The sequence below is a fragment of the Bos taurus genome, chromosome 12, assembly GCF_002263795.3.
Source record: "Bos taurus isolate L1 Dominette 01449 registration number 42190680 breed Hereford chromosome 12, ARS-UCD2.0, whole genome shotgun sequence".
In the NCBI taxonomy this organism is placed as follows: Eukaryota; Metazoa; Chordata; class Mammalia; order Artiodactyla; family Bovidae; genus Bos; species Bos taurus.
The window spans coordinates 17,911,241-17,929,769 of NC_037339.1; the positions used below are offsets into that span (position 1 = coordinate 17,911,241).

Below are 18,529 nucleotides of genomic sequence, written 5' to 3' on the forward strand. Positions count from 1 at the left end.
AGGCGTGCGCGCAGCTGCGCACTGGCGACGAGAGGCGGGCTCGGCCGGCGGAAGGAAGGATCGCCGAGGCAGGGAGGAGCGGCGGGCCAGAGCGCCCCCTGCGGGCCTGGCGGTACGCTGAGGGCATCAGCGCCCCCTGCTGGTCAGTGAGGGCTTCGCCTTCCACCCCCTGATTCAGTTCAGTTCAGTTCAGTTCAGTTCAGTCGCTCAATCGTGTCCGACTCGTTGTGACCCCATGGACTGCAGCACGCCAGGCCTCCCTGTCCATCGCCAGCTCCCGGAGCTTTTTCAAACTCGTGTCCATTGAGTCGGTGACGCCATCCAACCATCTCATCCTCTGTCGTCCCCTTCTCCCCCTGCCTTCAGTCTTTCCCAGCATCAGGGTCTTTTCCAATGAGTCAGTTCTTCCCATCAGGTGGCCAAAGTATTGGGGTTTCAGCTTCAGTTCCAGCCCCTGGAGGCAGAGCCAAACTGAGAACTGCGGGCCAACGCGGTCAGAGTCTCCTAGCCTGTGCTTAGTCGCTCAGCCCTGTCCAACTCAGCGTCTCCTAAGCCTTAAGTTATTCAAGCAGGAATGGGAAGCTTCTGCTCAACGGATTTTCAGCATTCGAAGGACTTACTTAATGGCCTGCCTCTGTTTCAGTTTCTTCGTGAAATGTGCAGGCGGGGGCGGCGGGGCGGGGGGGCGCTCCTCTTATTAACTTCTCTCCTAGTCTGCGTTTCCATAACGCTATTCCCATTCTCCTGTTTGGGCTCTCAGGAATGCTGTAAGAAGTTTAGGGCAAGAGCCAAAATCTATCATATTTTCTTCCTTTTTTTCTTGGTGGTAAAATACACTTAGCATAAAATGTACCATTTAACCGTGTTTAAGCGGTGACATCAAGTACCTTCATGTTGTGCTACCATCACCACCATCCTTCTCTCAGTTCAATTCAGTTCTGTCCCTCAGCCCTGTCTGACTGCTTGCGACCCCATGGACCTTTGTTGGCAAAGTAATGTCTCTGCTTTTTAATATGCTGTCTAGCTTTGTCATAGCTTTCTTCCAAGGAGTAAGCGTCTTTTAACTTCATGGCTGCAGTCACCATCTGCAGTGACTTAGGAGCCCAAGAAATAAAGTCTCTCACTGTTTCCATTTTTTCCCCATCTATTTGCCATGAAGTGATGGGACCAGATGCCATGATCTTCGTTTTCTGAATGTTGAGATTTAAGCCAGCTTTTTCACTCTCCTCTTTCACTTTCATCAAGAGGCTTTTTAGTTCCTCTTCACTTTCTGCCATAAGGGTGGTGTCATCTGCATATCTGAGGTTATTGATATTTCTCCCGGCAATCTTGATTCCAGCTTGTGCTTCTTCCAGTCCAGTGTTTCTCATGATGTACTTTGCATATAAGTTAAATAAACAGGGTGACAATAAACAGCCTTGAGGTACTCCTTTCCCAATTCAGAACCAGTCTGTTGTTCCATGTCCAGTTCTAACTGTTGCTTCCTGACCTGCAAACAGATTTCTCAAGAGGCAGGTCAGGTGGTCTGGTATTCCCACCTCTTGAACAATTTTCCACAATTTGTTGTGATTCACACAGTCAAAGGCTTTGGCGTAGTCAATAATGCAGAAATAGATGTTCTTCTGGAACGTTCTTGCTTTTCAATGATCCAGCGGATGTTGGCAATTTGATCTCTGGTTCTTCTGCCGTTTGTAAATCCAGCTTGAACATCTGAAAGTTCACAGTTCCCGTATTGCTGAAGCCTGGCTTGGAGAGTTTTGAGCATTACTTTGCTAGCTTGTGAGATGAGTGCAATTGTGTGGTAGTTTGAACATTTGGGGGCATTGCCTTTCTTTGGGATTGGAATGAAAGCTGACCTTTTCCAGTCCTATGGCCACTGCTGAGTTTTCCAAATTTGCAGGCATATTGAGTGCAGCACTTTCACAGCATCATCTTCAGGATTTGAAATAGCTCAACTGGAATTCCATCACCTCCATTAGCTTTGTTCATAGTGATGCTTCCTAAGGCCCATTTGACTTTGCATTCCAGGATGTCTGGCTCTAGGTGAGTGATCACACATCGTGATTATCTGGGTCATGAAGATCTTTTTTGTACAGTTCTTCTGTGTATTCTTGCTACCTCTTCTTAATATCTTCTGCTTCTGTTAGGTCCATACCATTTTTGTCCTTTACTAAGCCCATCTTTGCATGAAATATTCCCTTTGTATCTCTAATTTTCTTGAAGAGATCTCTAGTCTTCGCATTCTGTTGTTTTCCTCTATTTCTTTGCACTGATCTCTGAGAAAGGCTTTCTTATCTCTCCTTGCTATTCTTTGGAACTCTGCATTCAAATGAGTGTATCTTTCCATTTCTGCTTTGCCTTTAGCTTCTCTTCTTAGCTATTTGTAAGCTATTTGTAATCCCATTTGTAAGCTATTTGTAATCCTTCTCTAGAGCTCTTTGTATCTTGCAAAACTGAAACTCCATATCTATTAAATAATAGTTTCCCATTCCTCCCTCCCTTCTTGTTTATCTATTCATCTGTCAGAGACACTTGGGTTGCTTCCACAATTTTATAGTCCATCTTTTTAATCATATATCTCCCAGCAAAATGTTTTGTTCACTGTTCAAGATGACCAGTGAACTGAACCAATGAATGTGGTATGTAAGTGCTGTGTGTGTTGTTAGTTGGTCAGTCGTGTCAGACTCTTTGCAGCCCCATGCTTTGTAGACTGCCAGGCTCCTCTGTCATGGGATTCTTCAGGCAATAATACTGGAGTGGGTAGCCATTCCCTTTTCCAGAGGATCTTTGTGACCCAGGGATCAAACCTGCATCTCATGTATTGCAGGCAGATTCTTTACCGACTGAGCAACCATATAATTGGTAGTTGTTGAAAATAGTTCGTTTGGGCTTTTCTTTTCTTTTCTTTTTCTTTTTGGTCTGTTCTGTGAGGCATGTGCAATCTTAATTCCCTGAACACACACCCCCTGGGCTGGAAGTGTGAAGTCTTAACCACTGGACCATGAGGGACGCTCCTGAAAACAGTTTAAACAATTGATGTAGTTTAAATAATTTTAAAATTCAGTAATTTAAAGAACAATTCCAAATCAACCAAAAATGTGATTTAACCCACTTTTCAGCAGGGAAAACAATGTGGTAGAAGACCTTCCTTACTAGGGAAACCCAAGGTTAGACAGCCCGAAGAGTGGGAGCTCTGCATCTGACCGAAGCTGCTGTCACAGAGAGTGAGCCGCAAAGCTGTCACTCCCAGACAACAGCTGGAAGGGAGCCAGGAGCACCTGTGGTCCTGTCCTCTGGCCTGACCTTTCTAGAGGTGTCAAACCTGATTCCTGCTGGAGGATTTCCTCAGGACTCATGCTAAATAAATTCATTCATTGCAACTGCTGAATAATAATAACCCAGAATGCAATTTTATTATCTTAAAATGAGCACAATTATATGCATAGATAAACCCGCACTGAAAGCCACAAATATCACCAGAATGTTGACTGGTAAACCTGGATCAGAACAAATGAAGATAAATACAGATTTAATTGATGCAATCATTAGGACTGACACCATGGTGTAGGGATATCTGTGTTAAAGAGATTGGCGTGCTTGTGTTCATAGGTCAGAGTTGCCTTCTTCCCTACACAGGACAAGAGACTCATGGACACCTTTTATTGTCCTACCACCCCATACTTCTGCTGTGGGCTCACCTCTTCATTTAATACAGTCAGTTCTCAGGCAATGGACTTAATTAATTAAATTTAGGCTTTCTTAATTACAATTGCATTCTAAGCATGCCTCCCAGTAGCTCTAGTCAATAATTTCTTATATTAAGTTTCCAAGGGGCTAAACTCCTTCAATTTATGTGGATTTTGTTTGTCTTGGGCCAAGATTCTGGTGGGGGGATTAGGTAGATCATATTAGTGTAGCTTCCACATGAAAGTCCTGGGAGGATTCTAATTAGTTAAAAATGGCCAGTTATAAATCCTCCTTTACAGATAACCAGGGTCAACATGTGGACTGTCTGTGTGATGTGAGGGCTTCTCTGGTGGCTCAGTGGTAAAGAATCCGCCTGCAGTGTAGTAACTGCAGGAGACATGGCTTCGATCCTTGAGTTGGGAAGATCCTCTGGAGGAGGGCATGGCAACCCAATCCAGTATTCTTGTCCGGAGAATCCCATGGAGCTGGTGGGCTACAGTCCATAGAGTCGTACAGAGTCAGACACGACTAAAGTGACTTAGCATGCACTCATGCTCTTGTGTGTTGTAAACTCCGTACCTCCTCAGATTTGCACAAATTCACATGTACACGGAATATTCTCTATAGATAATAAGCAAGGGTACTTCCTACTGATACACTCTTTTGCAAACTGTAAAGATTCAAGTATGGTAAACAAACTATGAGCTATTTTATAATATATTTTAGAGTTGGCCACTGAGCAACATGGTGGGTAGGGGTGCCAACTGGAGTACTGCTACCTTTGCCTTGAAAACAAAGAAACTGATAAGTGAAACCCAAGGCAGAATCGAACAGAAAGTGAAAGTGAAGCCCCTCAGTCGTGTCCGCCTCTTTTCCCCGTGGACTGTAGCCCGCCAGGCTCCTCTGTCCATGGGATTCTCCAGGCAAGAATACTGGAATGGGTTGCCATTGCCTTCTCACCCAAGGCAGAATTGAACAGAATTGGGACTCAAATCCTAGGGTTTTTTTGTTCCATATGTTGTGACCAATAATCAAACACAAGCTTTTCCCCACACTCGTTTAACTTAAAGATCTGTAAAAGGAAAATGCAGTTTCTATATTTATTGAAAAAAATTCCACATGTAAGGGGACCCCTGCAGTTCAAATCTGTGTTCTTTAAGGGTCATTTGTAACTAAATATGAATGTTTTATATATTTACACTGTTCTTATGATAACTGTTCATGGGGTAGATAGCATATTGGAAAGCAGAGACATTACTTTGCCAACAAAGGTCCGTCTAGTCAAGGCTATGGTTTTTCCAGTGGTCATGTATGGATGTGACAGTTGGACTGTGAAGAAAGCTGAGTGCTGAAGAATTGATGCTTTTGAACTGTGGTGTTGGAGAAGACTCTTGAGAGTCCCTTGGACTGCAAGGACATCCAACCAGTCCATTTTCAAGGAGATCAGTCCTGGGTGTTCACTGGAAGGACTGATACTGAAGCTGAAACTCCAATACTTTGGCCACCTCATGTGAAGAGTTGACTCATTGGAAAAGACCCTGATGCTGGGAGGAATTGGGGGCAGGAGGAGAAGGGGACAACAGAGGATGAGATGTCTGGATGGCATCACCGACTCGATGGACATGAGTTTGAGTAGACTCCGGGAATTAGTGATGGACAGGGAGGCCTGGCGTGCTGCGATTCATGGGGTCGCAAAGAATCAGACACGACTGAGCGACTGGACTGGATTGAACTGAACTGAACTATGATAACTGAATTCATGGTAACTTTGAGTGTAAAGTATTTTCTCAATCTATTGATTCCAGAAGTATAAATACTACAGTGCTGTATTTTAAATGGATAGCCAACAAAGTTCTACTCTATAGCATAGGGAACTCTCCTCGATATTATGTGGCAGCCTGGATGGGAGGGGAGTTTGGGGGAGAATGCATTCATGTATTTGTATGACTGAGTCCCTTTGCCTTTAAAGGTAGGGCCTTTAATGAGGTACTTAAGTTAAAATGAAACTGTTAGGGTGAGCTCTAATCCCATCTGACTGGTGTTCTTATACGGAGAGGACGTGAGGACACGGTGAGACCAGGGATGTGCAAGCGCAGAGCAAAGATGGTGTTGAGGATGCTGCCGTCTCACACCTGGAAGGCACCTTCAGAGGAAGGTAGCCATCTGCGAGCCAAGAAGAGGCTGCCTAAAAAACTAACCTGCTGCCACATTGGTCTTGGACTTCCAGTGTGTGTGTGTGTGTGTGTGTGCGCGCGCGCGCGCGCACGCACAGCGCACACACACTCAGTCGTGTCCAACTCTTTTCAACTTCATGGACTGTAACCCACCAAGCTCCTCTGTCCATGGGATTTCCCAGGCAAGAATACTAGAATGGGTTGCCATTTCCTCCTCCAGGGACTTTTCCTGACCCAGGGATCAAACTGACATCTCCTGTATCTCCTGCATGGGCAGGTGGATTCTTTACTAGCTGAGCCACTGGAGAAGTCCCTTGGACTTCCAGTTTCCGTAACAGTGAAAAAATTTTCTATTCTTTAAGCAACCCAGTCTGTGGTAATTTCCATCCTCTACTCATCCTTCTTAGCGTACTTTTCCTGTCAAGAAAATCTTCTCTTGAGTGCACTTCCCTCACCAGCAACTGCTTGGCTTCTTTGCTCCCCTGAGCACAAAGAGATCAGGTTATTTTGTTACCAAGTTTAGTCCTTCCTCATGTCAATTTCAGTTCGTTTTTCAGCCCTAATTCCCCACCTAAACTCAGCTTGTAAAGGTCATCAAAGACCTCTGTGCTGCTGAATGTAAAGGTCAGTGCTCGCTGTGCTTGATCTCTCAGCCGCCTGGACACAGTCCATCACCCGCTTCTACTTGATACTTTCTTCACTTGATTTCTAAGATGCCAGACTCTCTTCATTTTTCTATTTCCTCACTGATCTCTCTTCTGCATCTCTCTGGCTGCTTCCTCCTGGTTCCTCCTGACTTCTATGAAAGTGAAAGAACGTGTCAGTCGCTCAGTTGTGTCCGACTCTTTGCGACCCCATGGACTGTAGCCCTCCGAGCTCCTCTGTCCATGGGATTCTCCAGGCAAGAATACTGGAGTAGGTTGCCATGCCCTCCTCCAGGGGATCTTCCCAACCCAGGGATGGAACCTGAGTCTCTTGCATTGGCAGGCAAGTTCTTTACCACCTGAGTCACTAGGGAGGCCCAACTGGCCTCTGTACAGAAGAGCATTTTAGGGCCACTTCTAGGTTCTCATCTCCATCTGGCTCACTTCAGATCACGTCATTCAGTCCAGTGGCTTTAAATGCTGCCTGTAAACTGACTCCCTAATTTTTATTTCCTGCCCAGATCTGTCCTCTACGCTCAGACTTGCAAATGCAGCTCCTCCTGGATACTTGAGAGTCCTCCACTTGGGTGTCTAAAAAGACATAAGCAAGCTGGGATTCCTCATCTACACCCCCACCCACCCAGCAACACTGCCTGCAGCTTCCCTCAACTCAGTTCAGTTCAGTTCAGTTACTCACTCGTGTCTGACTCTTTGCGACCCCAAGGACTGCAGCATGCCAGGCCTCCCTGTCCATCACCGACTCCTGGAGCTTACTCAAACTCATGTCCATTGAGTTGGTGATGCCATCCAACCATCTCATCCTCTGTAATCCCCTTCTCCTCTTGCCTTCAATCTTTCCCAGCATTAGGGTCTTTTCAAATGAGTCAGCTCTCCGCATCAGGTGGCCAAAGTATTGGAGTTTCAGCATCAGTCCTTCCAATGAATACTCCAATGAATAATCAGTCCTGAGTATTCCTTTAGGATGGACTGGTTGGACCTCCTTGCAATCCAAGGGACTCTCAAAAGTCTTCTCCAACATCACAGTTCAAAAGCATCAATTCTTCGGTGCTCAGCTTTGTTTATAGTCGAACTCTTACATCCATACATGACCACTGGAACCATAGATAGCTTTGATTAGACGGACCTTTGTTGGCAAAGTAAGGTCTCTGCTTTTTAATATGCTATCTAGGTTGGTCATAACTTTCCTTCCAAGGACTAAGCATCTTTTAATTTCATGCCTGCAGTCACCATTTGCAGTGATTTTGGAGCCCCCCAAAATAAAATCTGCCCCTGTTTCCATTGTTCCCCTATCTATTTGCTATGAAGTGATGGGACTGGATGCCATGATCTCAGTTTTCTGAAAGTTGAGCTTTAAGCCAACTTTTCACTCTCCTCTTTCATTTTCATCAAGAGGCTCTTTAGTTCCTCTTCACTTTCTGCCATAAGGGTGGTGTCATCTGCTTATCTGAGATTATTGATATTTCTCCCAGCAATCTTGATTTCAGCTTGCAATTCATATGGCCCAGCATTTCTCATGATGTACTCTGCATATAAGATAAATAAGCAGGGTGACAATATACAGCCTTGACGTACTCCTTTCCCAGTTCGGAACCAGTCTGTTGTTCCATGTCCAGTTCTAACTGTTGCTTCTTGACCTGCAGACAGATTTCTCAAGAGGCAGGTCAGATGGTCTGGTATTGCCACCTCTTGAACAATTTTCCACAGTTTGTTGTGATTCACACAGTCGAAGGCTTTAGCGTAGTCAATAAAGCAGAAATAGATGTTTTTCTGGAACTCTCTTGCTTTTTCCATGATCCAGCAGATGTTGGCGATTTGATCTCTGGTTCCTCTGCCTTTTCTAAATCCAGCTTGAACATCTGAAAGTTCACAGTTCAGTATTGCTGAAGCCTGGCTTGGAGAATTTTGAGAGTTACTTTGCTAGCATGTGTGGAGGTAATGAAGATAATGGCGACCTCCTTCCAAAGGTCCTCCTCACGCACTGCCGCACTCAGTGCTCCTGACCCCGCAGCAGTCTACCATCCACCCACGCCCCACCGGAGACACCTGCACACTCACACGCAAGTCTAGGTCAGTCTTGTGTGGGGTGATGCCAAAGAATCACAAAGAAAGGCAATGCCAAAGAATGCTCAAATTACTGCACAATTGCACTCATCTCACATGCTAGCTCAAAATTCTCCAAGCCAGGCTTCAGCAGTACGTGAACTGTGAACTTCCAGATGTTCAAGCTGGATTTAGAAAAGGCAGAAGAACCAGAAATCAAATTGCCAACAGCTGTTGGATCATCAAAAAAGCAAGAGAGTTCCAGAAAAACATCTACTTCTGCTTTATTGACTACACCAAAGCCTTTGACTGTGTGAATCACAACAAACTGTGGAAAATTGTTCAAGAGATGGGAATACCAGACCACCTGACCTGTATGCAGGTCAGGAAGCAACAGTTAGAACTGGACATGGAACAACAGACTGGTTCCAAATCGGGAAAGGAGTATGTCAAGGCTGTATACTGTCACCCTGCTTGTTTAACTTACATGCAGAAAACATCATGAGAAATGCTGGGCTGGAAGAAGCACAAGCTGGAATCAAGATTGACAGATCAGATCAGATCAGTCGCTCAGTCGTGTCCGACTCTTTGCGACCCCATGAATCACAGCACGCCAGGCCTCCCTGTCCATCACCAACTCCCGGAGTTCACTCAGACTCACGTCCATCGAGTCAGTGATGCCATCCAGCCATCTCATCCTCTGTCGTCCCCTTCTCCTCCTGCCCCCAATCCCTCCCAGCATCAGAGTCTTTTCCAATGAGTCAAATCTACGCATGAGGTGGCCAAAGTACTGGAGTTTCAGCTTTAGCATCATTCCTTCCAAAGAAATCCCAGGGCTGATCTCCTTCAGAATGGACTGGTTGGATCTCCTTGCAGTCCAAGGGACTCTCAAGAGTCTTATCCAACACCACAGTTCAAAGGCATCAATTCTTCGGCCCTCAGCCTTCTTCACGGTCCAACTCTCACATCCATACATGACCACAGGAAAAACCATAGCCTTGACTAGACGAACCTTTGTTGGCAAAGTAATGTCTCTGCTTTTGAATATGCTATCTAAGATTGACAGGAGAAATATCAATAACCTCAGATATGCAGATGACACCACCCTTATGGCAGAAAGTAAAGAGGAACTGAAGAGCCTTTTGATGAAAGTGAAAGAGGAGAGTGAAAAACCTGGCTTAAAACTCAACATTCAGAAAACGAAGATCATGGCATCCGGTCCCATCACTTCATGGCAAATAGATAGGGAAACAGTGGAAACAGTGGAAACTTTATTTTTTGAAGCTCCAAAATTACTGTAGATGGTGACTGCAGCTATGAAATTAAAAGACACCTTGCTCCTTGGAAGAAAATCTATGACTAACCTAAACAGCATAGTAAAAAGCAGAGATATCACTTTGCCCCAAAGGTCCATCTAGTCAAAGCTATGGTTTTTCCAGTGGTCATGTATGGATGTGAGAGTTGGACTATAAACAAAGCTGAGCACCGAAGAATTGATGCTTTTGAACTGTGGTGTTGGAGAAAACTCTTGAGAGTCCCTTGGACTGAAAGGAGATCCAACCAGTCAATCCTAAAGGAAATCAGTCCTGAATATTCATTGGAAGGACTGATGCTGAAGGTGAAACTCCAATACTTTGGCTACGTGATGCGAAGAACTGACTCATTGGAAAAGACCCTGGGAAAGATGCTGGGAAAGACTGAAGGTGGGAGGAGAAGGGGAAGACAGAGGATGAGATAGGATGGTATCACCAACTCGATTGACATGAGTTTGAGTAAGCTCCGGGAGTTGGTGATGGACAGGAAAGCCTGGCATGCTGCAGTCCTTAGGGTTGCAAAGAGTTGGACACGACTGAGTGACTGAACTGAACTGATAGTTGAGTTACAATGTTGTGTTAGCAACTTCAATTTTATTTATTAAAAAAAAGTCATGCATTTATTTATTTACTTTTTGGCAGCGCTGGGTCTTCTTGCCGCGTGGGTTTTTCTCTAGTTGTGGCAGGCAGGGGCTCCTCTCTAGTTGTGGTTCACAGCCTTCGCATTGCAGTGGCTTCTCTTTTTGCAGAGCATGGGCTCTAGGGCACGGGCTTCAGTAGTTGTTGCTCCTGAACTCTGGAGTGCAGGCTTAGTCGTTGTGGTGCACAGGCTTAGTTGCTCCACACAGGTGGGATCTTCTGGAACCAGGGATCAAACCCATGTCTTCTGCATTGGCAGGGGGATTCTCTACCACTAAGCCACCAGGGAAGCCCCTAGCAGGTGGATTCTTATCCACTGCGCCACCAGGAAAGTCCAGCAACTTCAATTTTTAAACCAATTACAAAGCCTCAGAATGTGCCATTTTAACTGCTTTTAATAAGCTGAGTTCTCTCTACTCAATCCAACTGGTGTTGCTCTACATCAGGAGAAGTTTTACAAGCTGAACAAGGCCCCTTATCTTCCTCGTCCTGGTTACAATGGGAAGCTTTCATCAGAAAAACCTTATCCTCCTCTTTCCAAAACACAACATGGCAAAAAACTCCCACTGTCCAGAATTGCTCAGTGTTAATTAAAGTCATTAGCCCAGTGGAAAGTAAAGCAATTTGTCTTTTAACTCCCTACATTCTTGGGCCTTGAGAATAAAAAGGAGTTTAGGTTAAACATCTGATTCTCTTTAAATATTCATGGTGTGGTTTCAATGGAAAGGTTTTCTAGAATTAACAAACCTAATAATAGTCTCATCTCCTGCTAGAAATTCTCCAGGCATCACTGAAAACTTATCACTTCTCAGTAACTCCAGAGAAGGTGGGCATCATCATTGGCCTGGTTTGATAGTTTCATTTATTCTCTCAACAGATATTTATTGAGCTCTTTATGTGCCAGGGATCGCACTGAATGCTGGGCCTGCAGTGGTCAGGGAAGGCTTCCTGGAAGAGATGCACTCAGAAGCTCCTAAGAAGGTAGAAATTGGCTGGGCTAAGTGTTGGACATGGGGCGGGAAGGTAGGCAGGGATAGAAGAAAGAAGAACTAGAGTAAGGAATCAATGTCAGAAAGAGAATGGTTCAGATATCTCACCATTCTGGATTCAAACATATAGTGAATTAAATGGAGAATTCAGTCTATTTATATGGAGGATTAAATAGTGAATTCACTACACATTTGAATCTCTTTGAACCTCCAAAGAGATATGTCCATGTCCGAATCTGTGAATGTGACTGTATTTGGAGATGTGTGATGTTCCAGTTAGCCCATAGCCTTGATGTCTTCAAGAATTTTCTGGGACACAGCAGCCATCAATTAATAAATCAGTGCTGTTGGGGTGTGAACTATTAACCATACAAATCCACCTACTCTACCATCACCCTGTCCATATTTCTTTGTTTTGTACTCAAGGAATTCATGATAGACTCTGCCAAATTCAAGAACTTCACTTATGATAATTTTTATTTTTTCTCCATTTAACATTCCTAAACAACAATAACAGCAACAAAACGAGGTTTGAGGAAAGGGAACATACTTTTGTATTATATCCATTTTTGACAGAATATGTTTAAATTTGTCCTTAAATTTAAGGACATGTATTTTTAATTTCATAAAACCAGTACCTACCACAGAGCAAATGTTCAGTATTTTTACTGAAGCTTTTTGACTTATCTAGCATCTGAATGTGAAGGTCAGTATTACATTCATTTTAACTTTTGTTTTCTCCCAGATAAAAATATTTGTTTTGGCTATACTGAGGGAGCTTTCCCAGAAAAAGTCTCCTTTTTGGCTGTTAGTAAGTTAGCTCACTTCCTGTCTCTAACTGTGGAGACAATTCAGAGAAGATTAACTATAATCTCCAGGCTGCCGGTTTGTTTTTCATTTCCTCGCGTTTCAAATCCTGTTCATTTTTGTGTATCAGCTTTTCACATGATAGGCAGATTCTCAATCAATGTTTACTAATTTAATTGAGGAAAACACCTCGTGAGCTAAACACTATAGTTCAATTGGCAAAATTGGCTTCAGATTGCTTTCATCCATCGTCGCTCTGAATGTTTCACAATCCGGAATGAACCACAGGACCATGTATGCAAATGAGTCTGTGTAACACCTCCCCGGAAAAGCAAAGAGATAAGCACTCCAGTGCGAGGAGATGAAGCATTGATGAAGAATGGAAGCCCCCTCAAAACCACCAAATTTCTAGGCCATTTAGCCGTCTCGATACAATAACATCGTCATCATTTCCCATTGTTCTGGTAACTTTCAAATACATCTGCATTTGTGTCATCTGCTTCTGACACTGGCCAGATTTTTACCCTTAAAGCCATACAGATGAGTTTGCTGCTAACTGAGTGAAAAGCATGAGGTCGAAGGCGGTTTCTTGGCCCTGGTCAGGGAGAACAGTGGCCCCTTTGTGTTTCCAGACTCTCTGGGGCTTGGCCCTTGCCTCTTCTTGGATAACTCGTTGCTCTTGGACATTCTGGGCTTCGGCCAGCTCTGGTCGCAACCCTCCCTGCGAGTCATTCCCCTGGGGCCGCCCGGCCAGCAGTGAACACACTGACTCGCTGTCCTCCAGGGCTGGGCTTCCAGAATGTGCCCTGCCCATTTTGTGAACCTAACACCTGATGTAAAATTTCTAATTACAGACCCCAAATTCTCTCTCTTAGGAGATCTGAAACTGCAAGCCGCTCTTCATTAAGAACTTGTTTTTCACTGGAAAGCCCATTCCAAACGTTGGCCACAGTTCACTCCATCTGATCCACGCTTTTTATCTCTTCTCAACCAGACAAATGCATAATAAAGCTTCATTTGCTGCATGATCAGGCAATCCATTTTCAAGACTGGATGTACACAAGGCCCCTGCCGGGCCAGTGGGCTGTACAAAGTGCCCCCAAGGTATTTCTCCGGTTTTGCCTCGGGTTATGGCAGAACAGCCATGACATTCCTCAACAAAGGCTTTACAGTTTCAAAGGGAGCTTAGATCCCTTGATTTTAGTAGTGTCAGTGGTTCTTTTCTGAGTCTTCAGACATCCAGCCTGCTGTGTGTTTAGCGCTGGATTTTGATGTGAAGTGGTGGAATTATGAAACACAAATATCACTTGGCAAGGGACCATTCTAACAGATTTTTGCATATTTCAATCTCTTCGCAACCCATGCCTTTTGGATTACTTGCAGCCTAGCGTATTGGTCAGTAAACTTTACATCCCTAGCGTGAGTGAAGGGCCCATCCCCAGTCTTGCACCAAGGACAGTGAAGTGGGGAGAAGTCCAGGGATATAAAGCTCCAATCAGTCCTCTTTCTTATTCTAAGTCACACTTGATGTACATGCATTTTCTATTTGGCACGCACCCCAGGGGTCCAGGCAGGCTCAGGGTGGCCCCAAATATTAGGGGAAAGAAAGGCTGCTGAGGTCTGGCACTGCCCTGAATTGCCAGAAGAAAAGGTCAAGTCAGAAATGGGGATGGGGGCAGGATGAGGGAGCCAGGGGACAGCAGATGATGCAGGGGCCTCAGTAGGGATAGTCAGCATATATTTGGTTAGACTGTCCCCTTTTTGCATTTCTCTCAGGAAACTGTATTGCAGTAAAAAATCTGAAGAGGGTCCAAATAGAAGAAATCTTGTGCCAACTTTGGGCGCAAGTCTTCCTGTTCATTCATTCATTCAGCAACTTATTGAACAGCCATGATCCTAAATACTGTTCTAGATTCTGATGACGCAGTAGAGGGTGATCCAGATGAATTCTCTGCCCTCCTAGAGCTTGCCTTCTAATGGGGAAGGCAGAGAATTAATCAGCAAATATATCTGATAATTTTGTTGTTGTTGTTTCTGTTTAGTCACTAAGTCATGTTCGACTCTTTGCAACCCCGTGGACTACAGCCCGCCGGGCTCCTCTGTCCATGAGATTTCCCAGGCAAGAATACAGATGTGGACTGCCATTTCCTCCCTCATGGGTCTTCCCGACCCAGGTATTGAACCACCCGAATCTCCTGCATCTCCTGCATTAGCAGGCAGATTCTTTACCACTCAGATTTTAATTTTAGTTTATGATAAATGTTATGAAGGGGTGGGTGACATGTTATACAGGGTGACCGAGGAGGGCGTCACTGAGGAGGGTGAGTTTTAGCTAAGAACCAAAAGATGAAAAGGAAGTTCTCACTGTTTGATGATCTAGGGATCATTCTGTTCATTCCAAGCAGAATGAACAGCAAATGCAAAGGCCCTGAGACAGGGAATACCTGGGAGTGTTTGAGGAAGCCTGCAGGCTGGAGCACAGTGAGTGAGGCAGAGCATGTGGGATGAGGTGTCAGACAGAGGCCCCATCCTGGGAAACCTTGTAGGTCACAGCAAGGAGTTGGTATTCTAATTTTGTTACAATGGGAGTGGAGAGGGTGATCAGTAGGTGGCTTTGGGTTGAACTTCATGGGGTACCTATCTGGTAAAGTCATGTAATATTCAGGGTCATTAAAAAGAGATCAGATTTTGGGTGTTTGCAATTGTTGTTTAGCCACTAAGTCATGTCCAACTTTTTTGGGGACCCCATGGACTGTAGCCCACCTGGCTCCTCTGTCCATGGTATTTTCCAGGCAAGAATACTGGACTGGGTTGCCATTCCCTTCTCCAGGGGATCTTCCCAACCCAAGGATTGAACCTGGGTCTCCTCCATTGCAGGCAGATTCTTTACTGCTGAGCCACCAGGGTGCTGAATACTTCAACTATGTTGTCTATCAGGACTATAGTCCCTACCAAGGGCAACTTTTCTTCTCACCAACCTACTTTCAGTTCAGTTCAGTCGCTCAGTCATGTCCGACTCTTTGCGACCCCATGAATCGCAGCACACCAGGCCTCCCTGTCCATCACCAACTCCCAGAGTTTACTCAGACTCATATCCATTGAGTCAGTGATGCCATCCAGCCATCTCATCCTCTATCATCCCCTTCTCCTCCTGCCCCCAATCCCTCCCAGCATCAGAGTCTTTTCCAATGAGTCAACTCTTCGCATGAGGTGGCCAAAGTACTGGAGTTTCAGCTTTAGTATCATTCCTTCCAAAGAAATCCCAGGGCTGATCTCCTTCAGAATGGACTGGTTGGATCTCCTTGCAGTCCAAGGGACTCTCAAGAGTCTTCTCCAACACCACACTTCAAAAGCATCAATTCTTCAGCTCTCAGCCTTCTTCACAGTCCAACTCTCACATCCATACATGACCACAGGAAAAACCATAGCCTTGACTAGACAGACCTTTGTTGGCAAAGTAATGTCTCTGCTTTTGAATATGCTATCTAGGTTGGTCATAACTTTCCTTCCAAGGACTAAGCGTCTTTTAATTTCATGGCTGCAGTCACCATCTGCAATGATTTTGGAGCCCAAAAAAATAAAGTCTGACACTGTTTCCACTGTTTCCCCATCTATTTCCCATGAAGTGATGGGACCAGATGCCATGATCTTCGTTTTCTGAACCTACTTAAGATCTGTCAATTAGAATTAAGGTGCATCTGGTTGTCACAAACTGTTCCCATCCCCCGATGCCTAATAGCACCAGTGACCTATGGTGGGGCCCTCACTCATTTATTAAGTATTTATTAAGTGCCTGTTATGCCCTAGGGATACAGTGGTGAGCAAAATACACATGTTCCTTGCTTATTATGGGACTTAATGATAGGGAAAGTGCAGTGCTAGGCGAGCATACAGAAGTGTAGTCAAGTGACCTGGTCAAGGAAGACTTCCTGGAGGAAGCGATTGGCTGAGAGCTGAAGATTAAGTAGGAGAAGACTAGTTGTGAAAGTTTTCCAGTTGGAAGGAATGGCATATAGCCAGAGGTAAGAGAGAATGTGGTGCATTTTAAGAAATATTTTCAAAAAGATGAGAGGCAGAGTACAACATTGAGAAGTGGGAAGAACTGAGGCTGAAATGTACTCAAGGATCCAGGCCATGAGGATAAATCATGAAGAGTCACATAAGGGTGTTAAAGCATCTGTACTTTATCATGAAGGTGATGGGAATTCTCTGAAGGGTATGGAAGATGGATTGGGAATGAGGGAAGACGGTGGTAGGAAAAGTCATTGTACTAATTCAGGGGGGATATTTGTGATTTGACCAAAATAGTAGCCATGGAAATGGAGCAAATTTGACTGATTACAGATACATTCATCCACAGCTTAAAAAGATAACTTGGAGCCAACTCTCTCTAAGGAAATGAAGCCAAAAAAAATATGGGGAGAATGAAATTGATGCAGAGAAAGAATGAAGAGAACATGATGGGTTATGTAAGCTGAATTTATAAAGGAACAAAACCCAAGCATATGTTCATCTTCTTCATATGCTATGAAGAAGATGAACGATATGCAGGGACAGGGAGCGAAAAGGATAGTGGGAAGAAAGAGATGATATGGCCCCTGAGAAAGGAAGGGGGGCAAGTGGTAGTCCCTGGGGCCAGCCCACTTCCTGGAAACTTTCTAGGTTCAGTTCCCATAAGCTTCAGCTTTATCACGTGTTCCAGTCATGAATTCTCATGACCCCTGTCTCTCATATTGCTCCATATGAAGGAGCTTCTCCCCCTCCACATGCAGGCTAGCTTGACTGAGTTTTGCTCCTTGCAACTTAAAAGAATCTGAATCAACCATTATGTTATACAAATTAACTCTTCAAGAAAGTCATTAATTAAAAGCAAGGCAAACTGATGCAGTTATAATGAGAACTATAACTTCTGAGTGTTCGTAGATGTCCCTGTCCACGGATCAACTGTTTTTCAATTCAATGAGTCCAACTGCGAACTAGAAGTGCCTTGGAGAACAAAAAGCACTGAACGGTTGTGATGTCTGATCTCTCTCCAACTCCTTCTCCAGGGGTTGAATCACAAGAAACCACTTCTGAGGCCAGAGACCACAAATCCGGAGGCGGTGGCCCAAGGAAGGATGAGGAAATAGAACAGGGGAGAGAAGCTGACTCTTGCCAAGAAGCACTCACGAATATTCTGGAGAAGTCAGGTCAGACAGCAAAAGGGAGTGAAGGGTCGATGGAAACCCAGGATGATAATCATATTGGACATGATGAGGAGGGGATAGGATGAGATAAGGCTCAGACTGAGCTGGCGCATGGAAATTGTTTGGTGAGGTACAGCGTGAGAAAGCTGAGCAACCTACCAAGTTTCAGGCCTTGTGAGGGGACAAAAAGAGAGGAGGGTCAGCTCCATGTTCTTAAGGACTTACAGTCTGGTGGGAAACCCAGACATATACACAGATTACATAATGTGGTGAGAAGCAGGTTAGCACGGGTGCTAGGAGTTTCCAAAGCGCAATTAGATTAAGCTAGGGGCTCAAGGTATCCCAGCTGGGCACAGTTCTGTTCCATTATAACAGTTACACCAGATATAAACCTGAAACATAGTTATGCAGGGAATTTCAGGACCAGCAAAATTTTAGGTGTATCTGAAAAGTTCTGAAGGACTTATAGCAGGTTGTACAATTAATATCAGAATATCAAGTGGGAACAGCAGAAGAGAAGGCTGGGAATTTAAAGAAAAGCCATTCCATGAAGGGCATTTTTATTTCCAAGATGAAAATCTTAAAAAAAAAAATCTGCAAAACTAATACAATTATGTAAAGTTTAAAAATAAAATAAAATTAATTAAAAAAAATCTTAGACTTATTCTTTTTTACAGATAAATTTTGGTCAAAGTTTTAGTCACAAGAAGATGCAAAAGTTATGCAACAATGTATCTTCCAACTTTAAAAAAAACCAGAAATGGAAATTTTTACAAAGCACTGTTAAACTGTAGCTGTAAATACTGCGCTTTTAAAATTCCAAATATCGAACAAACAATGACCAACCAGATATTGAAGAATATAATCATGAAATCAATTTAGCAGAAACAGGGTTAGGATATGGACACTGTAAATAGTGAATATATACCTTTCTTTCTGTAAATCAGAAACAGAAAATACACATCCTTTCCTATGTTGTTGGAGCATCTTCTAATATAGATCATGCATTTAGGTATAAAGAGAATCTTA

At 44.1% G+C, this 18,529-nt stretch overlaps 1 protein-coding gene and 1 long non-coding RNA gene across 5 annotated transcripts in view; one reads left to right on the top strand and one right to left on the bottom strand.

Annotated features, from left to right (window-relative positions):
• The window catches only part of MED4 (mediator complex subunit 4), a 45,630-nt gene that overhangs the window by 14,489 nt on the left and 12,612 nt on the right, over nucleotides 1–18,529 (bottom strand). The gene's annotated exons all lie outside the window — the stretch shown is intronic.
• LOC132346741 (uncharacterized) lies at nucleotides 33–18,128 on the top strand. Its single transcript, XR_009496662.1, has 3 exons — nucleotides 33–142; nucleotides 11,396–11,499; nucleotides 13,190–18,128. It is a non-coding gene; the product is annotated as an uncharacterized lncRNA (long non-coding RNA).